Source organism: Nothobranchius furzeri, chromosome 7 (genome assembly GCF_043380555.1).
Source record: "Nothobranchius furzeri strain GRZ-AD chromosome 7, NfurGRZ-RIMD1, whole genome shotgun sequence".
Lineage (NCBI taxonomy): Eukaryota > Metazoa > Chordata > Actinopteri > Cyprinodontiformes > Nothobranchiidae > Nothobranchius > Nothobranchius furzeri.
Genome location: NC_091747.1, coordinates 62,854,246 through 62,858,825, shown reverse-complemented (window position 1 = coordinate 62,858,825; position 4,580 = coordinate 62,854,246).

The following is a 4,580-nucleotide window of genomic DNA, read 5'->3' as shown; positions in this document are numbered from 1 at the left end:
CATGTTTGGGTCGGTCAGAACCATCCAGCTGCACGGTGGGGCGGTTGGTGGCACCGCAGGATCGAATCCCAGCTGTGGCCTTTTGGTTTTCAGAAGATACCTTGATATGTAAATGAGGTATGACGTCATCCTAGCTGCTCCAACACACCTGGTTAAATGGTTGAGTCACCTGTTCGCCTGCTGCTGCAGGTGTGTTGGAGCAGAGGAACCTCTAACTGCAGGACGGAGGCCCAGGAGGACCAACGCCCCTCAGGAAGCTGCAGGAAAACGTCTGATAACTGACTAAAGGTAATTATTAAACGTCACCATCATGACCTCTTCTGGGACGTCTCTAACCTGTCCCACGTGGACGCAAACGTCCTCCATAACAGAGCAAAGTACAAATGCTTCCTCAGGATTTTTCCAAATAAATGTTTCTTATCTCTTGTGAGTCTTTCAGGAATCAGCGCAGCAGAGTGAAGAGAAGAGGGATCAGAATCTGGAGTGAGTTTAGTTTATTCACCTTTACAAAGTGCTTCCTGTCACCAGGTTTGTATTAATTATGGCTCCATATGTTATATTTATTCCTTTATTGTGATTATATGATGTCCAGGTGACTGTTTCATACCAGTTATGTCCACTAGATGGCAGCAAAGTTGATGTGGTCGAAACAATCAATCAAAGCTTTATTTATAAAGCGCCTTCCGCGACCTGTCGCTGAACACGGTACATGAGAAACGTGAAACATGATGAATAAATCGAAAATAAAAGCAATTCAAATAGTACAAAAAAGGTAAAATATTAAAGTAGAAACAAATAGATAAAACAAGAGATAAAGAGACCAATGAAAGCAGGGAAATGAAATAAACATAAAGAGGGTCAAACTCGAACACGTTCAGGGAACGCCAAGCGGAGGAGGTGGGTGTTTAGGTGACTCTTAAAGGCTGGCAGAGAGGGGGACAGCCTGACTGAGGGTGGCAACTGGTTCCAGAGTGACGGTGCTAGGACTGAGAAAGCCCGGTCCCCGCGGGTACGACACCTAGACCGAGGGACAGCGAGCAGGTCTTGGTCAGAGGAGCGCGCAATGGGGAATGTTTGTTCAGGAGTGTGGCTAGATAGAGGGGACCACCACCCTGGATGAAATTATAAACAAAGACGAGGAGTTTAAAGTGTGAACGATAACAGACCGGAAGCCATTGGGGTGAAAAACAATGAAGACTGTCTTAAATGATGATAAATGACCCGCACTTGTATAGCGCCTCTCAGAGTACTCCAAAGCACTTTACACTACAGTGTATCATTCATCCATTCACACACTGATGGGGATGAGGTATGATGTAGCCACAGCTGACCTGGGGCGCACTGACAGAGATGAGACTGCCGAGCACCACCGGTCCCTCCGATCACCACCAGCAGGCAAGGTGGGTTAAGTGTCTTGCCCAAGTTAAGAGAGGACACAAAGGACTGGATGGAGAGACCTTTCTCCTGACACAATGGAGAGTAAATCTGGCAATCGTCAGCATAGAGGTGGAACGCTAGGCCATGTTTACGAAAGACTGACCCCAGAGGAAGCAGATAAATGGCAAACAAAAGTGGACCAAGGATCGATCCCTGCGGGACCCCCCAGCGGAGCCCCTCCCAAGAAGAAAAAACATCACCCAGTTTAACACAGAAAGTCCTGTTGTGGAGATACGATCTAAACCAGTCCAGAGCTGACCCTTTAATCCCAACAATAAGGAAAATAATTTTTATCTGTTTTTTATTCTTTTGAATGAAAGATTTTACAACAAATGAAGTAAATTCCCTATTTTTCTATGTTGTAACGTTTAAATATTATTTTGTCATCCTTTAATTTTTATTACAATAATGAGTTCTGTGAGCTACGGAAGAGGATGAGGGCCGGAAACGAAAAGACAAATCGGATAAAAGTCAGGTTCCTTTTCCTCGCCGGTGGCCCTCGGCCTTACTGAGCAGCTAAATATAAAGTCAGGTGTAAGAATCGTGTCTCTTTTGCAGAAAAGTTTAAATTAAAAAACAAAATAAAATGTTTTCTATTTGGGGTAAATATTATTTATTAAAATTCCTGCAGAAGCTCAGCTTAATGATAATTATTAGTTTATCTGCACGTTCATGAGTGAAGCAGGAGCATGCCTCCTCCAGCAGGAGGGGAGGGTTCATCCCTCCTCCGTCATGTTGGCGATCCCTAGAGAGGAAAGGAAACATGCTGAGTCATGTTTAGTATCTGATGAGTGGGATTTATTTGCTGGGATGACTTACGTGCTGGGATCCAGGAAGCTTTGGGGTCCACACAGATAATTCCTTTAGCCGTGTTGAATCTGAAAAATGAACAAATATAAATAAATCTGTGATTTTCGACATGTTTTAAAAGGAGTTTAAACTCACAGGATGGCCTCCACACAGTGGGATCTGGAGCGCTGCCTGGAGTAGGTGTTCCCCACGATCTGAGAGCCGACGTTCCTCTTCGTGGTTTCAACGCAGCACGGTCGGTTCTTCCCAGTCGGGTAATGACCTGGGAGGCAGAAAGGTCATTAATACACAACTCATAACTAACACCAGCTCAGTGGTTTCAGGGTTAGACCGTAAGACCTTAAAAATGGGACCCAACGCCACCCTGCGTTGGGGGGGGGCTAAACCCCCCAATAGTCCCCGAGCGCGGCCGCAGCTGCAGCTCACCACTCCCACGGGCTTGGTCAGGTGTGGAGAACAAGTCTCATCAGTGAGTGATGACTAATGAGACTTGAACTCTAATTATGATAAATTATCTTCTAAAGCCATGATTAAAAATGTTTAATCTCAGTCATGATTAATGAGTCAAAGCCATAATATGATGATAGAAGTTATGCATGGTTTGATGGGAACAAACAATCATTAAACTGTGATAAATCATGTTTTATGATATTTAGTAATACATATTCAAATGATGACTTTTTATTAAATATAGATGAGATTAATATTAAAAGAGGAAAAGAAGTCAAGTATGTGGGAGTCGTCACTGATGAAAAAATGACTCCATATAAACCGTGTCAAAACTAAAATATCTGAAGCTTTTGCACTGTTGCATAGAGCTAAATGGTTACTTGATTATGATTCCCTGTATTTGTTATATAACTCACTGATCATACCGTACCTGAACTGCTGCACTGAAATCTGGGGAACAACATATAAAACCTACACAAATTCCATTTACATCTTACAGAAAACAGCGATAAGAAACATCACAAGGAGCAACTACAGAGATCCGTCCAATCCGTTATATAAACAATTAAAAACACTAAAATTCTACCATCTGGTGGACTACAATATTTTTAAATTTATGTATAATGCAAAAAAAGGTACGAACCTGCAGGTTTAATCAAAAGATTTACAGAAAGACAGCAAATATGATCTAAAAGGACATGAATTATTGAACATACCTAGACATCGGATACTCATAAAGGAACGCTGTGTGTCCATATATGGAGTTAAAATGTGGAATAAATTAAATACTGAAGTTAAGAATGCAAAAACAATATTGACTTTCAAAAAAGAGATTAAAAATGAAAAGATTAACTTCTATAGATCTGTTACATAAACACGTGGGGGGAGGGGGGTTGGAGGGGTGAAAGAAACAAGAGAAAGGCAAAAAAAGGTCAAAGGGAACAAGTGTACGTATGTACTAACTAACTAACTAACTAACTAACTAACTAACTAACTAACTAACTAACTAACTAACTAACTTTATTCTTCTTTCTGTGTAACTTGTTTTCTCTCCTTTTCAGTTCATGGGTTGAAGTTGTGTCGGCCAACCAGTCCAGAAACTATTGATCAAATGAATTAAGACTCACACTGTTGTTTCATTTGTATTAATGTTATTATAGCTAAAAGAGGCAGACAACATAAGTTTTTCTTCTTTCTGTCCCCTTTTCATTTTGCATTTTGATTTTAATGTCAATAAATGGAAAAAATAAAAACATAAAATAATAATAATATTTACCATCAACGTCATAATTATCAGATCCCAATTTGTAATTATAACTAATTATGAAATTCCATGCTTTCGTTCTTTTTAAACACAGAAACAGTTTTGTTTACCTGTTTTGACGCTGCGTTTCGCCGGCAGCTGCAGGCTTCTTCAGTATGACGCTGATGGTGGCGTCACTTCCTTCTCCGTTTATTCGCGGGCAGCAGAGGACGTTGTCGCCCTCTACTGCCCGCTCTCCCCTCTCCGACGATGCAGTCCCATGCGCGGTCTAATGTGTAGAGAGCAACAACGGAAGTGACGCGCCACCATCAGCGTCAGCCTGAAGAAGCCTGCAGCTGCCGGCGAAACGTAGCGTCAAAACAGGTAAACAAAACTGTTTCTGTGTTTAAAAAGAACGAAAGCATGGAATTAGAACCACGACACAGCAAGAACACACCTAAGACTAATTATGAAAGATCTGAGTTTGTGTCTCATGATAAAAATTCAAATCTTAGACTTTAAAAGTAATAATAAAACATTTAAAAGTCATTATCGCTAGTCTGGCCTGTTTAATTCTGCACAGAGAATGAGTCTGGTAACTCACAGGCAGAGAGGCACTTGAGGGGCGGGACTAGGAAGC